The sequence below is a fragment of the Trachypithecus francoisi genome, unplaced genomic scaffold (assembly GCF_009764315.1).
Source record: "Trachypithecus francoisi isolate TF-2019V2 unplaced genomic scaffold, Tfra_2.0 Contig01474, whole genome shotgun sequence".
Taxonomy (NCBI): domain Eukaryota; kingdom Metazoa; phylum Chordata; class Mammalia; order Primates; family Cercopithecidae; genus Trachypithecus; species Trachypithecus francoisi.
In genome coordinates, this window is record NW_022681435.1 from 12,982,121 (window position 1) to 12,994,765 (window position 12,645).

Consider the following 12,645-nt stretch of genomic DNA (forward strand, 5'->3'; position numbering starts at 1 on the left):
GACAAGGTTGAAAATCAACACAAACAAACTTCTAAATCGATCAAGGAAATGAAGGAAATAATAAACATCTTTAAAAATATCAATCAGGCCGGGCGCGGTGGCTCAAGCCTGTAATCCCAGCACTTTGGGAGGCCGAGACGGGCGGATCACTAGGTCAGGAGATCGAGACCATCCTGGCTAACACTGTGAAACCCTGTCTCTACTAAAAAATACCAAAAAACTAGCCGGGCGAGGTGGCAGGCGCCTGTAGTCCCAGCTACTCCGGAGGCTGAGGCAGGAGAATGGCGTGAACCCCGGAGGCGGAGCTTGCAGTGAGCTGAGATCCGGCCACTGCACTCCAGCCCGGTCGACAGAGCAAGACTCCGTCTCAAAAAAAAAAAAAAAAAAAAAAAATCAATCAAAGTTTCTGGAAAGAAAAAAAAAAAAAACTCACCTGAGGAATTTCAGAATACAGTGGAAAGCTTTATCAAAAGACTAGACCAAACAAATAACAAATTTTAGGGCAGGAAGAATGGTCTTTCAAACTAACCCAATCAGAAGAAAAATAAAGAAAAAGGGAATTTGAAAAAATGAACAGTCTTCAAGAAATATGAGATTCTGCCAAGCCACCAAATCTAGGAATTATTGGCATTCCTAAGAGACGAGAAAGAGTAGGTATCCTAAAAGTTTATATTTGAGGGAATAAAGAAAATTTTCCTAATCTTGCTAGAGAGATAGACACTAGGTAAAGAAATCCAGAGACCACCTGCTATCAACTATACAAAAAGAGTATCACCAAGGCATACAGACACCAGACTGTTCAATGTCGATGCTAAATGTAAAATCTTAACACCTAGAGTAAAAGGTCAGATCACATACAAGGGGAAGCATTCCAAGGTAACTTCTCAGCAGAAACTTCTCAGCAGAAACCCTAAAAGCCAAGAGAGATTGGGGGCCTTTTTTCAGCATTATTAAAGAAAATAAATTTTAACCAATAATTTCATATCCCATGAAACTGAGCTTCATGAACAAAGAGGAAATAAAATCTTTTCCAGGCAAGCAAGTGCTAAGGAAATTTGTTACCACTAGATCAGCTTTAAAAGAGATATTTAAGGAAGTTCTAAACATGGAAACAAAAGAAAGATTCCTGCTACCACAGAAACACACGTAAATGCATAGCCCAAAGACCCTGTAAAGAGCTACACGGTAGGAACTACAAAGCAACCAGCTAACCAGCTAATAGGGTCAAAACCACACATATCAATAGTATCTATGAATATAAACAATCTAAATGCACCACTTAAAAGGCATGGAATTGTAAGTCATATAAAAAACTAAAACCCACCTATCTTTTATCTTCAAGACACCCATCTCATATGTAATAGCATCCATCAGCTCAATGTAAAGAATTGGAGAAAGATCTATCAAGCAAATGGAAAACAGAAAGGAGCAGCGATCACTATTTTTCTATCAAATAAAGCAAACTTTAAACCAAGGAAGGTAAAAAAGGACAAAGAAGGACATAATATGATGATAAAGAGTTCAATGCAAGAAGACTTAACTACCCTAAATATATATGAACCCAACATTAAATTAGCACCCAGATTCATAAAAGTTACTTATAGGCCTATGAAAAGACTTATACATAAAATAATAGTGGAAGACTTCATTACCACACTGACAGTGTTAGACAGATGATTAAGGCAGAAAACTAACAAAAATATTATGGACTTAAATTCAACACTAGATCAGTTGGACTTGATAGATATCTACAGAATACTCCAACCATCAACCAATAAATATACATTCTTCTTATCTATACATAGAACATACTCCAAGATTGTCCATGTGCTTAATCATAAAGCAAGTCTCAATAAATTTTTAAAAGTCAAAATTATATCAATCTTATTTTAGGATGACAGTGAAATAAAAAATAGAAATTGATAACAAGATTTCCCCAAACCATGCAGTTACATGGAAATTAAACAACTTGCTCCTGAATGACTTTTTGGTAAACAATAAAATTAAGGCATAAAGTAAAAACAAACACACACACACAAAAGTTGACATTAATAAAGACAGAGGCACAACAAACCAACATCACTGGGATAGAACAAAAGCTACAGTAAAAGTAATTTATTGCACCAAATTTCTACCTCAAGAAGTTGGGAAAAACTCAAAAGAACCATTTAACATCACACCTGGAAGAACTACAAAAACAAGAAAAAACTAACCTCAAAGCTAACAGAAGAAAATGAATAACTAAAATCAGAGCAGAACTGAACAGAACTGAGATCTAAAAAGCCATACGAAGAATTAATTAGACCAAAAGTTGTTTCTTTTAATGAATAAGCAAGATTAATAGACTGTTAGTTAGATTAACAAAGAACAAAAGATCCAAATAAGCATAATCAGAAATGACTAATGTGACATTATAATGGATCCTACAGAAATACAAATGATGCTCAGTCTATTATAAACACTTCTATGCCTGCAAACTAGAAAAATCAAGAGGAAATGGGTGAATTCCTAGAAACACACAACCTCCAAAAGTTGAAACAGGAAGAAATTGAAACCCCAAATAGACCCACAAAAAGTTGCAAAATTTAATCAGTAATAAAAATCCCATTAACCCCACATAAAGCTTTGGACCAGATGGATTTACAGCCAAATTCTAAAAAAGAGCTGGAACCAATTCTTCTAAAACTATCCCCAAAAAATTAAGAAGAAAGAACTCCTCTCTAACTCATTCCATGAAGCCAGCATCACCCCATACCAAAACCTATCAAAGACACAATGAATTAAAAAAAAAAAAAGCAAAAAACAAAACAAAAACTAAAGGTCAATATCCCTGATGAACATAGACACAAAAATCCTTAATAAAATGCTAGCAAACCAAGTCCAGCAGCACATCAAAAAGTTAATTTATCACAATCTAGTCAGCTTTATTCCCGGGATGCAAGCTTGTTCAACATATGCAAATCAATGGACAGTGTTAGACAAATCATCAAGGCAGAAAACTAGCAAAGAAATTCTGGACTTAAATTCAATGCTAGACTAATTGGACTTGATAGATATCTACAGAATACTCTGCCCATCAACCCCAGAATATGCATTCTTTTTATCTCTACACAGAACATACTCCCAACCTACAGAATGAGAGAAAATATGCAAATCAACAAATGTCATTCACCACACAAACAGAATGAAAAGGAAAAATCATATGATCATCTCAATAGACAGGGAAAACTCCATTGATAGCATAAAAGATGCCTTCATGATAAAATAAAATCCCTCAACAAATTAGGCATTGAAGGAACTAACTTCATACGAGAGCTATCAATGACACATCCACAGCCAACATCATACAGAATGGGCAAACACTGGAATCATTTCCCTTATGAACTGAACAAGACAAGGATGCTAACTCTTATTGTACCTATTCAACATAGTACTGGAAGTCCTCGCCAGCAAACAGGCAAGATAAAGAAATAAATTCCATTCAAATAGGAAAAGAAAAAGTCAAGCTACCTGTCTTCACTGATAATGTGAATCTCTATCTAGAAAACCCTGAGGATTCAACCAAAAGGCTCCTGGAACTGATAAATGATTTCAATAAAATTTCATAATACAAAATCAATGTATAAAAATTAGTAACATTTCTATATCCCAATAACATTCTAGCCAAGAGCCAAATTCAGAACATAATTCCATTTACAGTAGTCACAAAAGAAATACCTAGGAATACATCTCACCAAGGAGGTGAAATATTTCTGCGAGAAAAACTACAAAACATTGCTGAAAGAAGTTAAAGTTCACACACATTGAAAAATATTCAAGTTTGTAAATGAAATAATAAGTATCATTAAAGTGGTCATAGTGCCAAAGTAATTTACAGATTCAATGCTATTCCTATCAAGTTACCAATGTCCTTATTAACAGAATTAGAAAAAAAATCTATTCTAAATTAATATGGAACACAAAAAAGTTGGAATAGCCAAAGCGATCCTAAGCAAAAAGAACAAAGCTAGAGGCATCAAATTGCTCTACTGTAATATAAGGCTACGGTAACCAACACCATGGCAGTGGTAGAAAACAAACATATAGATCAATGGAACACAGTAGAAAACCCAGGAATAAAGCCACACACCTACAGCCATCTGATCTTTGACAAAGCTTACAAAAATAACCAATGGGGAAAAGACTCTCTGTTCAATAAATGATCCTGGGATAGCTATAGAGGAATGAAACTGGACCCTCACCCTTCACCATATACAAAAATAAACTCAAGATGGATTAAAGCTTTAAATGTAAGAACTCAAACTGTCAGAATCCTGGAGAGAAATTAGGAAACACCATTCTGGACATTAGCTTTGGAAAATAATTTATTACTGAGTCCTCAAAAGCAATTGCAACAAAAACAAACAAACAAACAAAATGACAAGTGAGACCTAATTAAACTAAAAAGCTTCCGCAAAACAAAATAAACCATCATTAGAGTAAATAAATAACCTACTGAATGAGAGAAAATGTTCACAAACTATGCATCTGACAAAGGTCTAGTATGCAAAATCTGTAAGGAACTTAAGCAGTTCAACAAGCAAACATAAATAAATAAATAATCTCATTAAAAAGTAGGCAAAAGACATGAAGAGACAATTCTGAAAAAAAGACACACAAACAGCCAAAAACATGAAAAAATGTTCAACATCACTAATCGTTAAAGAAATGCATAGTAAAACTACAATGAAATACCATTTAACACAGTCAGAATAGCTATAATTAAAAAGCCAAAAACTTGGATACTGTTGGGGCTGTGGAGAAAAGAGAATGCTTATACACTGTTGGTTGGTATGTAAATTAGTTCAGCCACTTTGGAATGCAGTTTGGTTATTTCTCAAAGAACTTAAAGCAGAACTACTACTCAACCCAACAATCCCATTGCTGGTTGTGTACAAAAATAATTTTCCTACTAAAAAGACACTTATATGTTCATTGTAGAACTATTCCCAAGAGCAAAGACATGAAATTAATCTAAGTGCCCGTAAATGGTGGATTGCATAAAGAAAATTTGTGGACCACATACACCATGGAATACTATGCAGCCCTAAAAAGTAACAAAATCATGTCCTTTACAGCAACATGAATGCTACTGGAAGCCATTATCTCAAGTGAATTAACGCAGGAACAGAAACACAAATACTGCACATTTTCACTTATAGGTGGGAGGGTACTCACGGATATAAGGATGAGAACAATAGACACCTGTGGACTACTACAGGGAAGAGGGAGGGAGGGGGCATTGTTGAATAACTTTTGAGTATATACTCATAACCTGGGTATACTTGGGATATAAGAGTATTCAAATTCCAAACCTTAGCATTACACAATTTAACAAACTTGCCCATGTACATCCTAAGTCTAAATTAAAACCTGAATTTTTTTAAACAATAAATAAATATGAACTTTAAAGTATAAACCCCATCAAGTCCAGGACAATATTGCAAATTATGATACCAGCAATTTGGTCAACCCCTAAGGAATTGAGGTTCCTGGAAATTTACCATATTTGTGCCGTCATTTTTACATTATTAATGGATTAAAGATATGTGGTTTACAGAGTTTTTAAGATTAGTAAACACGAACTAGTCAGAAGAAGCCAAATAGGACCCTAAGATGGAGGCCTAATAATTTATTATTGAAATTCTTGTAATCTTGCCCTTATTTGATGAGAGGAATGAGCCAGGAGTATTGTTGTGGTTAAGAATAACTCTTTGGTGAAGCTTTTCCAGGCATTTTTCTGCTAAAGCTTTGACAAAATGTCTAAAAACACTGTTGTAATAAGCAGTTGTCATTCTTTGGCACTCCAGAATGTCACCAAGCACAATGCCTTGAGTATCTTGAAACTTGCCATGACTTTTGCTTTTGACTGATCTGCTTTTGCTTTGCCTGGACCACTTGTGGCTCTTGATACCCACTGCTGCAGCTGTGCTTTGTTTTCTGGATTGTACTGGTAAAATCACGTTGTACCTGCTGTTACAATTCTTCAAATAAATGCTTCAGGGATCTTGACCCCTCTTTTTAAAAATTTTCCTTGAAACTTCTGCTGTTATCTGAAGCTGATATGAGCACAATGGTTTTGGCACACATTGAGTGGAAGCTGCTGCTCAACCTTAATTTTTCAATTAGTTTTTTTTTTTTAGACAGAGTCTTGCTCTGTTGCCAGGCTGGAGGTGCAGTGGCATGGTCTTGACTTGCTGCAGCCTCTGCCTCCCTGCCTCCCTGCCTCCTGGGTTCAAGTAATTCTTCTGCCTCAGCCTCCCAAGTAGCTGGGACTAAAGGTGTGCACCACCACACCCAGCCACTTTTGGTATTTTTTAGGAGAGACAGGGCACCATGTTGGCCAGGATGGTCTCGATCTCTTGACCTCATGATCCGCCCCACTCGAGCTCCCAAAGTGCTGGGATTACAGGCGTGAGCCACCGCGCTGCTAGTGAAACTGAGATGTTTGTGGTGGTGGTGATTGTTTCTTTTGTTACAAATCATTGGTCTTCTTTAATGAGGGCATAAAGAAGATGATTTTTTTTTTCCTTGCCAGTGAATGTGGATAGTCTGCTGCTGCAGGGTTTATCCTCAACCTTAGCTTGTCCCTTCTTAGAATGAGTTTTCAACTTGAAAACGTTTGATTTCTTTGGGGCATTATCTCCATGAGCTTTTCACCCAAGCTTGTTCACCCAGACTTCATAAGTTTGCTGTTTTTTGCTTTTGCTTTTAGAATTCATCTTGCCCTTATAGAGGCAACAGATATCCTTCTTACTTCCAAAAACTATGTTCTGCTCAGATTTGAAATCAATTCACAGGTTTTCATAATACACATTTTTATGGAGGGAAATGGTCTTGATAGGATGAGGAACCTGGTTAGTGAGTTGTTTAGTGACCAGAGGATCTGACAGGCAATAATAGTAACAACCTTGGAACCAAAGTTTGGCATCAGGATGATGCTGGCATTATAAAAAGAGTTAGGAAGGAGTCCCGCCTCCTCAATTTTTGGAAGTTTCAGGAGGTACGGTACCAACCGTTCTTTGTATATTTGGTAGCGTTCAGCTGTAAATCCATCTGTTCCCTTATTGTTGTTGTTGTTAGGTTATTATTGCCTCAATTCAGAACTAGTTATTGATCTGTTCAGGGATTCAACTTCTTCCTGGATCAGTCTTGGGAGGGTGTATAGGTCCAAGAATATATCCATTTCTTCTAGATTTTCTGGTTTATGTGCATAGAGGTGCTCATAGTATTCTCTGACGGTTGTATTTCTGTGGGATAAGCAGCAATATCTCCCTTGTCATTTCTGTGTTTAGTTGAATCTTCTCTTTTTTCTTCTTGGTCTAGTTAGCAATCTATCTATCTATTTTATTAAGTTTTTCAATAAACCAACTCCTGAATCTGTTGATCTTTTAAAGCTGTTACACAAAATGAGAACATAAACTTAACACTTTGAAGCAAGAACTACAAGGTTAAACATAAAATATTTGAAGCCACATACATATTTTAGAAGCACTCATTGAGGGTTTTTTGTGTCTCTATCTCCTTCAGTTCAGCTCTAATTTTGGTTAGTTCTTGTCTTCTGCTAGCTTTGGGATTTGTTTGCTCTTGCGTCTCTGATTATTTAGTTGTGATGTTAGGTTGCTAATGACATTGTTCTAATTTTATGACGTGGACATTTAGTGCTATAAATTTCTCTGTTAATACTGCCTTAGCTGTGTCCCAGAGATTGTGATACAGTGTATCCTTGTTTTTATTAGTTTCAAAGAATTTGAATTCTGCCTTATGATTTACCAAAAAGTCATTCAGGAGCAATTACAATTTCCATGTAATTGTATAGTTTTGAGTGAATTTCTTAGTCTTGATTTTGAATTTGATTGTGCCGTGGTCAGAGAGACTTATTATTTCAATTCTTTCAAATTTGATGAGGAGTGTTTTACTTCCGATTATGTGATCAATTTTAGATTAAGTGCCATGTGGTGAGAAGAAGAGCTTGAAGTTTGGAAGATTGCTATAAAGAAAGGAAATAAAACTATTCATTTTCTCATAGTGTGCCTTGAAATCTGCTATTACATTCTTCCATAACTTCTATAAAACCAGCCAGACTGATGAGAAAGAGATTTCTATCCGAAATATGCTTCTGATTTATATAAAATAACTTTATAGGTTTTTACTTAGTATCTCAAATTTAAATCTTATCATCACATACCATTTTAGTCCCGATTTTTAAAGTAGAGAATTTCATTATTTAATAATTATTCAATTGAATTTTTTATGCTGTGATTATGTAGGACTATATTCCTTCCATAGAGTAATACAGTTCAATCATGTTGTTTCCTTCTAAACCATTGTTTTAAAGATTTTTTCTTCCAATTTTCAGTTAAGCAATTTTATTTGAATTATGTAATTTTTTTCTGTCTTTAAGCATGGGAATTCACAATAATACATGTGTTCTTAATTGGCAGCCTGCAGTTTAATTGTATCAATGTAATAAACCATTCCCCAAGGTGTCTTATTGTTTTTATTTGTTCAAAATATGTATGAGCTTTCAAAGTTAATATTTAGATTAAACTTAACTGATAATTAAATGATCAAAATCAGTAATAATACATGCAATAACATAAACCACTTTGTTCCCTAACTGCAAGGAGATTATGAGACTAATTCAAGCTGCGTAGATTTTATGAACTATTCAGTATTTTCATCAAAGCATTATAGCTTCTTTTATAACAAATACATTGTTAACTGATGGAAAAAGCATTATGAAGTCAAGATTTTATATATCTGTTTTAAAAGAGTTAGAATTTATAATCATCAGTAATGAAGAGTTATAATTCCTATCTTCTAAGAATTAGTTTATCTCCTAAGTAAATTATTGTGGAAAGTGTAATTTTTCAAACATTAAATTATATGACCACATCTACTTATTTTAGGTACATCTGAGAGTAGGGGAATTTTCATTTAATCCTCTACTTGGGGATCTATTTCAAATAGCACAGAATGTGGTAATATAAAGCTCTTTCACTTTCATCATTGAACAAGGTAGTGGGGAAAAAAAATGAGTTCTTGAAATGCAAAATAATTTTGAAAAAGCTGTTACACAAAATGAGAACATAAACTTAACACTTTGAAGCAAGAACTACAAGGTTAAACATAAAATATTTGAAGCCACATACATATTTTAGAAGCACTCAGTGAGGGAAATACATTAATATTTACTGAAAGACAATAATATGTCAAGTACTGTGTGTAGAGATACCACCTCAATAATCAGGTTTAATTCACATAAACTCCCTTCAAAGTAGGTACAATGTTCTAATATTGTTAAAAATAAGGCTAAGAAGTTTAAGTAAATTGCCTAGGGCCACAAAGAGAATAGTGGTAGACCCAGATATTAACACAGGTAAGTCTGTATCCAACATTCATAACCTTTGCATCATACAGAAAGCATTGGTTAAGACATTCTGCAACTGGAAATTTTCTGGGCTCAAAACTTGAATATGCCTATTAGTTTTATAACCTCAGGACAAATACTTAACAGTCTCTGCCTCGGTTTCTGCAACTTTCATTTGGGTAGAATGCATGGATATTAAATGAATACATTAATTTGGCAGGATGACATACACATAGTAAATGCTCAATGAATGTTAATCACATTTCCTCTTACTCAATGTCTAATAGTTAATTATTGCCAGACCAGGGAAGAATTCTTTTTTCTTCACCCTCAGTCCAGCAGTTGCTACAGTCTGCTAGATACGATTCTGTGAACGAAAGTAAATTGATTTTTCAAAATTATTTTACAACCAATTGTTATCTATATGACCCTCTTTTGGGATGTTACCTTACTTACCTAAATTTGGTGATGTAGAGTAATGCTAGAAGTGGTAGAACACTCATAGAAATAACCATAAGTTGTAATAAGTTAGTTTGCCACAATTCCATGGATGCTGGTAAAAGACAAGAGGATCCCGTGTTGAAGATAAAGAACGGTATTACTCAAGGTCTAGCAGGCAGAGGGAGCATTGGCCTACTGATACTTGATTTCTCTGCTATTGGAGGAAATGTGAAGAATCTAGATTGGTGATACACAAGGAGTGGCAGTTTCACAGCTGAGGAACTGAAGCTTAAGGAATCTGCATTTTATAGCAAGGAGTAAGACAAAATGATCTTGGCCAGGAGGACAACTGGGTACAAGCGGCAACAATGAGTCTATTTCTATACAGTTATTTAAAAATTTCCAACAGCTTAAAATGACCTTTAGAACTGTGCCACTCCTTGTGTGATACTCGCCACTCCTGTGTTCTGGATTAAAGAATATTGAAGACCTTGTTATTCCTGCACATGAACCAAGGTGTGTAGAAGGACAGGAAGCTCTTGTGGATAGTCTCCTAAAGTAGGTTCTAACACATACCAAGCTGTGAAACCTCAGTACTCGACCTCAGCATTCTGCTTAGTACCTGTTGCTTAGTTATTTCAAGAAAATATTTAATCGGAATTACTTCAATTACTGTCTTTGTATGAAATAAAATGTTATTTAATAATTAATACAAAGTGTAAAGATACAATGGTATCATTGAATTTACTGAAAAATAACTTTATTAAGCCATTTCAGAAATTAATGCTTTTTTACAAGCATTTGTGAGATGCAAAGTTATTTACATTTTATACATACATCTTCTCATCAATGATAAGAACATTTTATGTTAGAGTGTTGTAAATATCAAAGTGTGCATCCTCATATGCCTGCTCATTATCAAGTATAATATACCTTGAAAATGTATGCTTTTAAACATTCATAATGTATAATTTTAAACATCTTTTACAAAACATGTTTGAATCATCCATGCTGTAATGGAGCTTACCTTCCATTGATGGGAAAAATACCACAAATAAGAATACAAGATGGCAACTCAAGAGAGTGCAGCTTTCTCTGAAAATATCCAAGCAATCAAATGAAAAATGGGTGAATTGGTTCAAAGAGTATGTTTGAGGGAGATGGCTGGAAGGAGCTGCATTGAGGAACTCTTACTTTAGTGCTGATTTACTAACATACTTAATAAACAATTATTGCCTGATGATTTTGTATTGAGTAATGATTTAATTCCTCTGAATACAGTAGTATATCAAATAGGTAAAGTTCCTTGTGAAATTTAAATTCCAGTGTAAGAAGCAATTATGTAGTTACAAGAAATAAATGTTCATTTTTACTTAAGATGCAGTTGTTTCTGGAGAACAGTATGTCACTTATTATAAGCAGAAAAATACAGATAAATTCCAAATGTCATATTTTATGGTCTCTAAGAGCTATAAAAACAATAAAGCTTGTGAAATATAATCCTGGTCAGTGTGGGAATTTTTGAGAATGTGACAACTTCCAACCATTTTTCTCTCATGAGGGAATTTGTTGATTTGAGCTCAATTTTGAAATTAGAATTGTCTAGTCATGGAGCCTCTGTTGGGGAAGAGAAACATGTACATATGTTGTCAGTTGACCAATGTAACAAATCAGAAAGTTGAATGGACTAATAACTTGGTTTCTTTGTTTTAAAGAACATTAGCTGAGTATCTGAAGCTAGGGTACAAAGGAAAACTCCCTTCAAGGTTTTGGTCTTAAGAAAGCAAAGACATTCTAGGGAAGATTTTATTCAAAAAGACCAAGCAAGGTCTTTAAAATGTATGCTTTTAAACATTCATAATGTGTAATTTTAAACATCTCTTACAAAACATGTTTGAATCATCCGTGCTGTAATGTCCACAAGACGTTAGTGAGATTTCATGTATGTCTAAGGCTCTCCATTGGAGAGTCTGGATGGGAATCTTTGACTGGCAAAGCTAAATCTTCCTGAGGAGATTGAGACCTACCAAACGTTTATTGCAGGACTTGTGGATAAAAGTTGAAACGAAGGTAGGTTAAATCTCCCTAAAACTGGAACATCATCCCCAATCAATTTCACATTAGATTGAAGCAATAAGCACCTAAGACTCTCTTCTAACAAGGAAAAAGAAAAGCTTCCTTGGAATAAGGTAATACTATTATTTTCTGCCATGCTTTATTTGCATAGTATTTGGCTTACAGTAAATAAAGTGATGATTAAAGGAGGCAAGATAATATGAATTATAATTTACAGTATGGGTGACAATAAATGGATACTCAAATATAATAAATATATTGGAGTTAGAAAATAAATTTCAATAAATATTTATATATAAAAGGAAGTATAGAAGAATACGAACAAAATCAATGAAAAAACTAAGTATAACAAATAATTGGGATCTATTATAATAAAAGTGATAATGTAAATAATAATTATAATAGTAATAAAATGCTAATGAATGAGAAAAATGAATGCTTTGAATATAGTGACAGGATTAGTAAAGTCATCTGTAAAAACATCCCAATTGTTGCATTGCTGTGTAATAAGGAGAATGAGAAGAAGAAAAACAAAAAAGAAATCAGAACAATGTGACACATCTTTCAAATGCATATGATTAATGTTCCAGAAGAAGGGTGCAGATAGAGAAGAGGCACTTTGTGAAAAATAATGACTGAGAATTCTTTCTAATGTTGAACAATTCTAACTAACATATTTAAGAAGCTCAGTGAACTCAAAGTATAATATTGTTTGA